The sequence below is a fragment of the Lissotriton helveticus genome, chromosome 9 (assembly GCF_964261635.1).
Source record: "Lissotriton helveticus chromosome 9, aLisHel1.1, whole genome shotgun sequence".
Lineage (NCBI taxonomy): Eukaryota > Metazoa > Chordata > Amphibia > Caudata > Salamandridae > Lissotriton > Lissotriton helveticus.
In genome coordinates this window covers 687,054,421-687,067,804 of record NC_136070.1, presented here as the reverse complement: position 1 = coordinate 687,067,804, position 13,384 = coordinate 687,054,421, and the positions used below count along the sequence as shown (strand labels likewise).

Here is a 13,384-nt window from a genome sequence, read left to right as displayed (position 1 = left end):
ATGTAACAGCCTGCGGTGCTCCAGGCACGGGGAGCGCCAAAACTCAAAGCCCCGGCTGCACGCGCCCAACCAGGCAGCAGTCTGTCTCTCTCTACCGCACGACGTCTGGGAGCCCCAGCGCTCGGGTAGCGCCACCGGAGAGTGCCTTGTTGGTTCCGTGAGCTAGATCGCCGTTTTGGGCGGCAGCAAGGACTGGGGAGACAGGATAATCAGGCGGATAAGTTACGGGCTGGACGGAGCTCTTCTAGGCAGCGTCCACAATGCTAGCCCGCTAAGCCACGCCCCCTGTCGACTTGCCAGCATTTTGAATGAGAACATACCCAGCTCGATTGTTCTCGCAGGTACACCGAACTGTGCGACGGTATTAACACACAAGTCTTGATGAGTCATATGCTGCTCAGCTTTTACTCTCCATGGAGGAAGGAAACCAAAGAGGCCCGAAAAAGTCTTGAAATGACTAATCCAAACACCGAACCCAGGGAAGGGCAGGACCGAAACCGAAACCGGCAAAACGAACCCGGTAACGGCCAAGCCGCCGGCCAAACATAACGGAGGCCGCAGCGAACCAGGAAACCGTGAGAGGGGAAGGGGGCGTCACCCAAAAGGGAACCCGCGGCCTACAGCAAGCGCGGGCCGTCAAGGCATCCCACTGCAGGAAGAGTGCCCAGCGCAACAACTTTATTAATTGTCTTTAACTAATACCAGTTGGGACATTGTTGTTTTCATACTATTACGCCCCAATCCCAACACGGTTGACGGGTACTGTACTCCTGTTTTATTTACCAGCGCAACAACAGGCGCACCGGAGCCCACCCAGGCGCCCAATGGAAAGGCGGGCCTGCACCAACGAGGAACGCCCCAGGGAGAGGAAACGTAACCACAGCGCGCCCAAGACACTGCCAAGCGCTAAGGTAACAACCTCCTACCTTCACCGTCAGCTGCAGCAGGATCGGCACAACCGCTCCATGAGGCACAGAAGGACCGGGTTCCAGTGGAAACGGAGGACCACAAAATCCACACCGATCCGGAAACCATGCAGCATGAAACCGGGCAGCAAGAACAGGGAGACCCGCGGAGCCCCGCAACACAGGCCTCCCGAGCCCAGGAGGAGACAGGGAAGCCCAGCAGCCCAACTCCACAGCATCCCACGACGGTCCACAGGAGCCCCCAAAGCCCAGCAGAGGAGGAAGCCACAGAACAAGCGAAGCAGGTAAGTGTCCGGCACTCACCCAAGCATCTCCCATCAAGTAAACCACCGACAGGAAACAAAACAGGATGTGCCTCTAGTGGTTGGGTGTAATATAGCTTTTTTTTTTTGAAAAAGTATACACCCAGGCAGACTTCTGCTACAAGGAACTGGCTATTTCAAAAACATATTGTAAACAACAGACAAAGAATAAAACAGTAAATAGTGCAATAGACTGATATGATATCAAAAATTCGTTTTTAATTCTGATATTTAAAAAAGATTAATATATATAGTTCTATACATTAGATATGCACAATAGGACATGTAATACATCAATTGTTTGCAACATTTCCATAATACATTATAAAAACCAAAAAGGAATTGATTATAAAACGTGTTTCTTTAAAACATCTTCGAATGTTTGCAGACTTGGGCTGTGTGTGTCAACGCGTTTCGACAAAATCTTTTGTCTTCATCAGGACAAATGAATGTTCAGCCACTTTTTCTAGATAGAATAAAACATAATTTCAGATAAATATATAGCCACTTTTTTCTACGTTATATTTAACTGCTTTTTTTTGGCTAACAAAACAACAACAAACAACAACAGTCTATTGCCTATTTTTAAACCATATAGATTCATTGACTCTTAAAATTAAGATATCATTTCCTTTGAATACACTTTCTTAGCCAGACTTATATTCTTGTGTGTAGGTCGATAAAGAGTAGCGAAAAATTGGAAAGTATACATTTCATAGTAGTACCAGTCATGTATGATGTGTCATACCGATTACATTCTCAAATAAAACTAGACAGAGAAACAGTTTCAAAGATGAAGAGAATACATAACTAGCAACGGAGTGACATAACATCTGGAGGCTTGACACCAAAGAGAAATTGGAATTTCTTACGGCTACTTTCGGCTATTAATCATAGTCGGCCATAACATTCTAATTCTTAAAACAGGTATCTGTTATTAGATTTCAATAAAGCATTTTTTGATACGTTCCCTCACTATTCATCTATATTGGACCCAGAAATAAGGCTACATATCAACTGACGCTATTTACGATGTTAGTACCTCATTACATGTGTTTATTTCTTTTTCAATATTATACTGGTGTGTCCTATCAACACCCAGAGTATTGCCAAAGATTATGATCTTACCTATAAGTAAAAATAGATGCCAGCTATTCACGATAACAGATTGAATTCTGTGCGCAATCGATGAAGGGAGTAAGGCACCTTTCTTTTATTTTTCGAGGTATGTGATATCTATTTTGAATAGCCAATATTTACATGATCCTCTTTGAAAGTAAGTTTATATACAACGAAGTGGCACCGTTCTTTGAGTCTGTTTCCCATTGGAACCGATACATAGATGATATTTTCTTTGTGTGGACCGATGGGGAACAGACTCTGGGAGAGTTCCTGCTTTGGTTAAATCTCACTGATGAGAACCTGCGTTTCACTGCGCACACCAACAGATCAAAAGTTGAATTTCTGGATATTAATATAAAAAATAGGGATGGCTCCCTGGAAGTAGACCTGTACTCGAAGCCAACCGCTCGAAACACACTTCTACACTTCACAAGTTACCACCCGCGATGTCAAAAAGACAGTATCCCCTTCTCTCAATTTTTGAGAGTAAGACGGAACTGTACGAACATTAAAGACTTTGATGCCCAAGCAGTAATTATGAAACAAAAATTTATCCAAAGAGGGTACCCACATCGCCTCGTGAGAACAGCATACAAAAGAGCCCGCTTTTATGACCGAGACACTTTGCTGAATTCTCAAAAACAGAAGACTGACTCAAAATTAGTATGTATAACTAAACATTCAACACTGGACTCTACAATAAAACAAATAATCAACTCGAACTGGCATCTGTTGAATGTCCTTGACAATCAACAAAAACTACCAAAACCCATGTTTGCCCATAGGCGAAACAGAAACCTAAAAGATCAAATAGTTCACTCTCGCCATAAAGCCAACACAGGTAGTATTCCGTTTATCCAGAAATCAATCACTGGAACAAATGCAATCAAAGGTACCTCACGCTGTGGGTCATGCCGTTCCTGTGACAGCATTTTAACTGGTGAAAGTATGCAGTTCAAAAAGACAACTATTCACGCAAAGGAACTATGGAATTGCAACAAAAAGAACGTGATCTATTTGATCATGTGCCCCTGCAAATTGGGATATGTTGGCGAGATGTCGCGTATGATAAAAACTAGATTAACTGAACACAGGTCAGCGATTAAAACACAACGAACAGCAGCCCCGCTTGTGAACCACTTCATGGAATATAAACACACACCAGAAGAAATTAGATGGCGCATCTTGGAGAAAATCCATTTACAAGAAAACCAAGGAGGCAATGAAATACGTAAGAAACGCGAGGTCTTCTGGATCTTTACCCTTGGAACATTCGACCAGGGTTTGAACCAGGATTTACCCTGGGAGAACGCAATAATATAACTATGTAAGTGATGTAAATTGAATACGTTATCTATAATGCAATTCTGAATAAAATAAAGGTAGTGGGTATGGAAACAGGCAATACTTCTTTAAAATCTTGGTACTGCCTTTTTTTCCTGGATATAAGTAGGAATATATAATATAAGTCATTCGTCATGGAAATAGGCAATACTTCTTCAAATTTCGGTACCGCCTCCCTTCCTGAATATAAATAGGAATGTAAAATATAAGTCATCCGTTATGGTAACAGGCAATATTTCTTTAAATCTCGGTACCGCCCCCTTTCCTCGATATAAATAGGAGTGGAAAAAGGACTTTGTTTGATCCTTCTTTTTTATACGAACCACTGAAGAGAGTAGACGCGCTTCACCCTGCTGAACAAGAGAACGGTAAGATTTCGAGAAACTCCCTGCTTGACCCCGTGCTTGACTCCGCGTTTAACTCTGCAGGCAATTTTTGCCAAGAAACTGTTTGGGCCAATTTAGAGCCACAGTTACGAAGTCCTGCTTTGAAACCGAGAAATTGTTATTTTAAACCTTAAGTTAAAAATAGCCCCTTTTTTTCTCATTACCCCTACAGTTTGCGGGCATCATATCGTCTTTCGGACCGCCCGGTTATGTTGGGGTATTTTTCTGAATGACCAAACGATAAGAAAAAGGCGCGAAAAACCGCTATCGGCGTTTTCAACTCTAGGAAATGCGATCTCCAGGTAAATGAATGCGAATGAGTTCTGTAGAAGTAAAAATAACCGTGAAATCGACTAAACGATAACACGCTAAATATTTGTGATTTTTGCCTTTTTTAGGAGCGTTTTCTGAGTTTTAACACACCGATAATTCTACATACCACTAGCTCAACCGGCACGTCCTCATTTTAACAAGAACGAAAACAACCTTTCAGACTGAGGTTTTTTTCACTATCTCCATCCCGCACCCGTGAAAGTCATCTCTTATAAAGAGGTAAATAAAGATAAATGTAAGCACCTGTCGAACTATCATAACATAAATGAAACAAAACAAAATATATACACTATCTGTTTATATAGGAAATCAGCAGTAAGAACGACAAGGCAGTACTACAACTTTTTTAATCGGCGGGAAAGGACAGAGAACTTTCGCCGCATGTTAGATTGAAAATGAGCGGAAAACAGATGAAGGTAGAAGTAAGAAGAAAGCAGTGAAGGCTGCACTAACAGGTAAAAACACTAATGAGTAACAAGAAAGAGATTAGGAATAGAATTCAAAGTTCCCTAATAAATAATGTGTGATAATGAATTAAAAGACCATCATCTCTCTATTCAAAATAGATATCACATACCTCGAAAAATAAAAGAAAGGTGCCTTACTCCCTTCATCGATTGCGCACAGAATTCAATCTGTTATCGTGAATAGCTGGCATCTATTTTTACTTATAGGTAAGATCATAATCTTTGGCAATACTCTGGGTGTTGATAGGACACACCAGTATAATATTGAAAAAGAAATAAACACATGTAATGAGGTACTAACATCGTAAATAGCGTCAGTTGATATGTAGCCTTATTTCTGGGTCCAATATAGATGAATAGTGAGGGAACGTATCAAAAAATGCTTTATTGAAATCTAATAACAGATACCTGTTTTAAGAATTAGAATGTTATGGCCGACTATGATTAATAGCCGAAAGTAGCCGTAAGAAATTCCAATTTCTCTTTGGTGTCAAGCCTCCAGATGTTATGTCACTCCGTTGCTAGTTATGTATTCTCTTCATCTTTGAAACTGTTTCTCTGTCTAGTTTTATTTGAGAATGTAATCGGTATGACACATCATACATGACTGGTACTACTATGAAATGTATACTTTCCAATTTTTCGCTACTCTTTATCGACCTACACACAAGAATATAAGTCTGGCTAAGAAAGTGTATTCAAAGGAAATGATATCTTAATTTTAAGAGTCAATGAATCTATATGGTTTAAAAATAGGCAATAGACTGTTGTTGTTTGTTGTTGTTTTGTTAGCCAAAAAAAAGCAGTTAAATATAACGTAGAAAAAAGTGGCTATACATTTATCTGAAATTATGTTTTATTCTATCTAGAAAAAGTGGCTGAACATTCATTTGTCCTGATGAAGACAAAAGATTTTGTCGAAACGCGTTGACACACACAGCCCAAGTCTGCAAACATTCGAAGATGTTTTAAAGAAACACGTTTTATAATCAATTCCTTTTTGGTTTTTATAATGTATTATGGAAATGTTGCAAACAATTGATGTATTACATGTCCTATTGTGCATATCTAATGCATAGAACTATATATATTAATCTTTTTTAAATATCAGAATTAAAAACGAATTTTTGATATCATATCAGTCTATTGCACTATTTACTGTTTTATTCTTTGTCTGTTGTTTACAATATGTTTTTGAAATAGCCAGTTCCTTGTAGCAGAAGTCTGCCTGGGTGTATACTTTTTCAAAAAAACTGTTTTCCCTGACCCAGGAGTCGATCCTTAACAGGGGGTCCCTGATACTCACACTGGGTGTAATATAGCACCTGGCAGGAGGGGGGTGGACCCTAAAAGCGTTTCCTGGTTTGTTTCCTGTCTTGTGTGATACCTCATGAGTGATGACTGGGTCGGGGACGAGGGACGTAGAGGTAATGCTCTGATCCCCTGCACCACAATTATCAGTTACATTTTGGTTTGTGTGAGCTTCATATTGAGGTTCATGGTGTATTTCCACATTGGTGGGTTTACCGCAAAGGGTTTCACTTTTGTGCGTGACCTGAAGCACATTTTCTTGTTTGAGTTTATTTTGTGCATGTTTCTCTGCTTTTTAGGTTTCGCCTGGCCGTAGCACGCAGTGCTCCGTCCAGGCGAAAACTTTTGTTAACAGTATGGATGTTCGTCCCGCCTCTGTTTCCCATTGGCTAGCTCCATAAATGGAGGCTAGCCATTGGAACGGAGATCTGTCCGTCAATTGCGGAGCAGATTCGGGGACGTTCCGGCCATTTTTACTCATCCTGCCCCTTCTGACAACGTCATGCGGCCGTGGGCGGGGTTTATTTTTTTTTGTCCTCCATGTTTGTTTTGGCCATTCCGCGGCTGACCGCTGCCGGAGGAAGTCCAGGTCCAGGTGAGTGCTGGCCGTTCCCGCCGCCCCCCCCCCTCCCGCTGTCTGTGCCTTTACTTGTTTTCTTAAGACTCGGCTCAGCTAAAACGTTACACGTTCTAGTATCCTCACTGGCAAAAACGTAAACTATTAAATCACTGGTGTCCTAGACTATTCTATTTGCTTCAGTTTTCAGTCTAATGGCCAGCGACGTCCAGGATGGGCTCGAGAGAGGCAGGCAGGCAGGCAGCTGTCTCCCAACACTCCAGCCATCATAACCCCTTTCCTCCACTACCCGACATGCCCCCCGACCTCCCCTGTCTCTGACAACGCAACCGAAAATAGTACATTTTGCTGCTGCAAAACCCGGATCGCAGGCCGCTCCGCCAATGCACCTCACTTCACTGCGTATTACTATAGTTATACCAATATTTCTCACACGGAGCGTGGCTCTCTCGTGCAATGTCCACTGGTGTTTTCTACTAGTTATATAATGTGTAACGTAACTGGTGCTCATGTAAAGCGCTCCATAACCTTCGGGTCGAGTTCGCGCTATATAAAAACTCTTTTTTTAGAGTGGTCATTCTAACACTGCTTTGTCAATGCACGTCACATAAATAATGCCTCATTTCACTATAAGCATCACGTAGGGCATAAAAAGGTCTCCTGAGGTGCTTCACTTCAGTAACATCGTTTATACGTATAATCAGTTCCCTCAGAGCTTTCCCAAAGCACTCAGTTTATAACCTAAAAATTCTACTATATAGAAAACACTCAGCTCAGCAACTGCGCCTCACTGTAATGCCTTCTGCTGTTAATATACTGTGACCACACACTGGTCATAGAAAGTACTTTGTGTTAGTGCGTACACTCTACTTCTATGCTCTGCACGGTCTGGGATTTCCCTTCTGGCTCCGGATAATCTATACTGCACTCTTCATAAGGATGAAACACTCATCGTGCGCCACGCCTCACTGCTGTGCATCACGGTCTGTCACACTTTACATGGGTACAGTTGGGTGGATACATCTGTAAAGAATTCCTTCTCTAAATTCGTGATCCAACGAAACTACGACTCCCGGGTTAGATTCTGCTCTGATGACGTTTCTATGCCCTGCTCCCTTTGAAAGAAAGTTGAAGGAATATATATTATCACTCCTTTAATGTTCTCTTTCCTTAGGGCCCAAAATCCACCACACGAACCGGGGCCTACTGACTTTGTCACACTGTTGAGGTTTATCTCTTTCCACTGTACTGTGGAGCTCTCCCAGCATGCCTTGGTACTTGCTGAACAGAGCATGCTGGGAAGGCAGAAGCTGGTGAAGAGCTGCCCTCCGACAGTACTACCTTGGTGCTGTACCTCCCAGGTCAATAAACCCTTGTGGGGATTCATAAAGGCCCCCTCAGTGTTGCACAAGTTTCCAAGGAACTTAACACAATGCTTCTTTACTAATTCAAATGTAACTGTTTACAGGTGGTAACATGCCATTTTACTGCGTCGATATTGAAATTATACAACCCCTTCTACTGAACATTTGAGTAATAAAAGGAGCACTGACCCGTACATTTATGAACGTTTTAACTGACCGTTAGGCGTGTTTGCAACCGCTAAAACATTCGTTTTACAAAGGAAAGACCTCGCCCTATGTTGCCCCCAAATCAATCTATAAACTACTTGATTACCTACTGAATATTAAAATATCCGTACTGGTATCCCCAACCAGAGGGATAAGCAAAACTGTGGTACAACACACCCTAATGACCAAATTGTAGTCTTGGTCTCAGAGGGCACAGTCTGGGTATGGCTTTCCCATACACCCACATTGTGTGATTCTAGGTAATGGCTTCCTGTCCATGTGCCTCTGTCTATATTCTGTAACATCTAGGCGCACTTAGAGGCTCGACACCAGAAGTCAGCGCTATACCTGAAGACCAGACAGATGATGGACACTCCTGTCAAAGCCAGAAGCGCTTCACGTGTCACACCCCATCTCCCGCGGTACCTGGAGAGGGCCCTAAAACACGGGTTGCCTGCTGCACACATCCGAGATGCGGATTTCTGGTAAACATAATGGCGACAGGTTCTCAAGGAATTTACATGTAGAAAGAAAGGTCGGCGCAAGCAGGGCGAGAAAGGCAGTCAGCAGCCAGCTTTGGGGGCTCCGTTGACCGATCCTTCCATACAAAGATCCCATATTGAGCCCATGGTCGCAGGTTTGATTCAGCTTTTCATCCTTTCAAGGTCGATACTACGAGCAGCATTGAGTCTGATAACAAACGTTTGTCATCTAGCGCCAAGAAAGTGATTGTGAGTGTCCATATGCTCTACAGCAATGCCTGTTAGGCTGGCACCAGACAAGAGATGCGGCTTCTCCGGACGGTGGTACCCCTGGAGGCGGTAGACCCATGCCAACCAGCAATGGGAGGAAAGCCAGGCAGTTGCGAGAGATAGATGTGATGGTTTAGAAGCGGCCCCTGAGCCGAGAAACCTCTAGAAGAACCTAAAGATGCCCTGGATCTTAGTAGCTGATGACAACAGTGAACTCGAATGAGTACATTTCCTCGTCTATTTGAATGGTTTTGCCCTCATTTAAATATAAATGACCAGGCATTTTCGGCCCAATCTGCAAAGCCAATTTAAGTGCCTATTAGCTTTGCCAATGCTTGTTATTGCTTGCTCCCGTCCCTCTCCCTTTCCATTTTGCTATTGTTGCTGCTTTTCCCTATTCCTCCCGCCTCCCTGTTCGTTATTGTTGCTTGCCTTGTAACTTCGACCCCTCCCCTGTTGTTGTGGCTTACCTGTCCATCTTCCCCACAGACACCCTGTTGCGTTCCCACGCCCCTCATTACATTACTCACCTTATTACTAGCCCTCGTCCCTCATGCTCCCTATAGCATTGTTGCTTGTGCTGCTCTGTTATTTGCCCCCTCCCTTCCCACCAGAAACAAAACAATATGATGCAGCCAGTGCTGACTGTGTCATGACATTTCTTTCTCCAAATTTTCACACATGCTGCACAGCACCCACACTGCTTCATATGGCTAAAAAACACTTTCCAAGCCAATAGCAAATTCATTTGTGTCTTTTGTTGTTTATTGGTTGATGATATGTGCATGATTTATTTGTGTGTAACGGGTTCACATCTTCGTCTGATTACTATGACGCTATGACACTGCTGTTGATCTCTGGGTTGCTCCACCTGTAGCATTTGGCTGGGGATGGCAGCAGCAGGGAGTTGCTCCAGCAGCAGCAGCAGTCCTTTAGACTGGAGGTAGTAGCGACTGGTGGCGGTGGATGCAACAGGTTGCTCTAGGATCCTCTGACGTGTTTTGAGCCACTGCCATTGGTTAATTAGTGCCAGTGTTTGCCAATGATCGGCACCGTTGCTTGTTTCTAAACACCGACAATTATTTAGAACAGTAAACCACAAGGCGACGCTGTCTCTCTATTTTTTAGCAAACCAATGCTATGTACTATAAAAACATAAATAGAAATAGCACTTTGGGGCCTTTCCTAAAGCTCGGGGTGACCTGGAATTGTGCAAAATGTCAGCTTCTGTAAGTAATGCTGCCACAGTAATACAGACACTGGCATTTGGAGGAGCTGTGGTTAATGCCAGCTGCAGTGGCAGACCTCTGGCCCTAGGACTTTTATTTGTACAAATGAAACTGGGGTCTCTGCAATATTTGTGATGCAAATTCAAGGCTTCAAAGTATGATGTTCACAATAACCAACACCCTCACATAAGAACATGCTTAAAACGATCCCTACAAATGAAGTGATTGTAAGATAACTGATTTATAATATGCTTTTTGGGCATAATTCCAGCCAGAGTAACACAGTGTGTGGTGAAAGAGTGGTAATTGCACTGCTTTTAGCAAAATTGAAACATCACCGTTTTTCCATTTTATGCAAACTTTAAGGACTTCCCGTCCATGCTGGCCCTGGAGGGTGCATCCCAACGGGGGGCAGGGGGGGCTGTGTGTGTCTGTGGCTCTGTGTATGTGTGTGTGTGGCTCTGTGTGTGTGTGTGTGTGTGGCTCTGCAGGTATGTATGTGTGTGGGACTCTGTGGGTCTGTGTGTTTGTGTGTGGCATTTGCGAGAGATTAAGCTATTGGCATTGTAAATGACAGTGCCATTTATTGATCTGTTTTGAAAACCAACACATAAATAGAAATGTTGTCATTTACAATGCCAATAGCTCTAACTTTTTCAAAGGCGAAACCGTTGCATTGTAAATGCTTGTTGTATTTTGGGTTTGCAGGATATGGTTCCATATTGGTGGGTGACCTAAAAAAAAATTTTTGGTCTGCAGTTTACCTGCTGCACATTTCCCTGGTGTTTACCTTTCGGTGGGTTACCTCACTTACATTTCAACATTAGCAAAGAACAGAAGCTTCTATCCCCATGGGCTAATGCACAGCATAAGTATCCCTGGTGGTGACCTTCCTGGCACACATTTCCGTATTGGTTAGTTACCTTTAGTGTTTTCCCTGTTGGTGGTTTATAGCATGAATTAACCTGATGAAAGTCTTGACTGGCATTTGGCTCATTGCTGGTTGGTTCCCTGGGATGAATTTCCCCCGTGGTGGGATGCCTAATATACGTTTTCCCGTCCGTGGTTTCCCTATTGAACTACAACATAGATGGAAGGTGTGGTGTTATATCCCAGTTGGCTACTACCTGGTGCCATCAACTGTTGGCCAGTTCTCTGGTGCTCCCTTGTATGCTAGTGGGTTCTCTGGCTCAAGTTTCTAGGTGGGCATTTCTCTATTGGAGGTACTACGAAATCATTTCCCTGTTGGACTTTACTTGGTGAGTGTTCACTCTAGCAAGTTACACAGGGAGAGACTCCTTTCTAAACCACAGCCCTCAAGCCTATACCTGGTGAGTATAATCCATTAACAAACGGTTTCACGTTGACAAAACTGCTAATAGAAGGGAACGCAGGCTAAACTGGTAATGTCGTTTTTTTAAAAACTTGAAGTAAGTGGTTACAGAATGTTTGCATAGACCTGCTATGTATTATATTTTACAAGGACATAAGCTTATTTTGACTTGTGCCCGAGTAAGCCACCTACATGATTGTTTTTAATTATCTTCCGCAGATACGGCTGTAAAACTGCTCCTAAGTAATTGAGGAAGTATTACATACCCCTAAGCATAAGTCTTCAAGGAAGACGTTTACATGTTTTTTAGAAAAGGCAAGTAAGCCAATGAATCTTGAAAGTACTAAGAACATACTGTGAGGGGGACATTGATTCCACGTAGAGTGGTGCTGCACCTTAGTAAACGCGACACTTTAAATCGTAGAAAAAACACACTGAAAAGGCTAAGCATAACAATGCATACATTGCGAGCAAAACACGGCTACGCGTCGGTTTTCAACAGAAGAGACCTTGTCCACCCCCGTGCGCCGAGCCCTGTGTGACCCTATCTCCTGGAGCGTCATCCGCAGCTGCGCTCTCAGCACAGAGTCGCAGCGGTTGTTGTCCAACCCAGCCCGTGACGTCATCATTGTGAGACCTTCCCGGAAGAGACGTGGCAGGAGCTGGTGAACGGTGGAATGCTGCTGTTTACGAAGTGTTGGTGGGAGTCAACGCACCCGGAATCAAACAGAGAAGCGGCCCGGTAAAAGGAGGAGTGTCAAGTCGCGGCCGCCCTCGAGTCTGAGGTTAGTATTACCTACCTGTCTGACAGGGCAACAGTTGAGACTGAAGAGTCAGATTGACACTTGCTCACTATAGGAGTCTTTCACTATTGTGCCTGCTGGGTAAATAGTGGCAGTGGCATCCGGTGCCAACCCTCAGGGATAAATCTTGATAGGAAATGCCAATTCTTGATAGGATATATTTCCCTAAGTAAACACCCAGAACCAAGAATTTATTGAAAAAAAAAGCAATCTCAATGGTATCGTTGGAGTACAGGGGAAGATGTCATAATACAGTAGCAATGAAAAGTATGCCCTGCAGATCCTTGCAAATGTGGATGAGGGATAACTCTCTTATGTAGTAATGTGACAACTAATAATACCACTGGCTTCTAATATCAGGAAATGTAAGTGATTAACTCTCTTATGTAGTAATGTGACAACTAATAATACCACTGGCTTCTAATATCAGGAAATGTAAGTGATGTTTTCGGAATACAGGTCCTGGTGAAATGATGACCCATTGTTTTCGGCCAGGTGAAATAATGCCAACAAAAAAGCACAGTTCAGACTGTCGATCCTCTAAACGTTTTCTCCTCGGAATAGTGTTCGATATGTAATATTGCCACCCATAATTTAGTGCCAAGGAAAGTTGAACCTTTGCAGAGAAAAGATAAAGAATGCATTTGAAATTATGAGTGGTTGCTGGCGGTGGGAAGTAGGGAAGTTTTACATGTACATTTCTCTGCATTTAGAAATAATGCCCAAGAAAAAAACATATCTTGAGTAACAACCATCATTTTAATTTTAAAATGCCAGTTAGAGGTTAATGTAAACCACAATAAAAAGAAAGCTGAACATGAACTCAATCATGCAATATGTTAATAGTTAACATATTTTTGACCTGCACAATATTATCTTAGTGCATGCGGTCAATTTTATTGGATAACTAGTTTCGAGTTTCCAACAT

At 42.8% G+C, this 13,384-nt stretch overlaps 1 protein-coding gene across 1 annotated transcript in view; it reads left to right on the top strand.

The window, feature by feature from the left end:
* The first annotated feature begins 12,271 nt into the window (after positions 1 to 12,271).
* The window catches only part of ZFPL1 (zinc finger protein like 1), a 134,430-nt gene continuing 133,317 nt past the window's right edge, over positions 12,272 to 13,384 (top strand). Inside the window, exon 1 of the mRNA XM_078660778.1 lies at positions 12,272 to 12,438. The gene's annotated coding sequence lies outside the window, so the exon portion shown is untranslated. The remainder of the gene's footprint in view (positions 12,439 to 13,384) is intronic.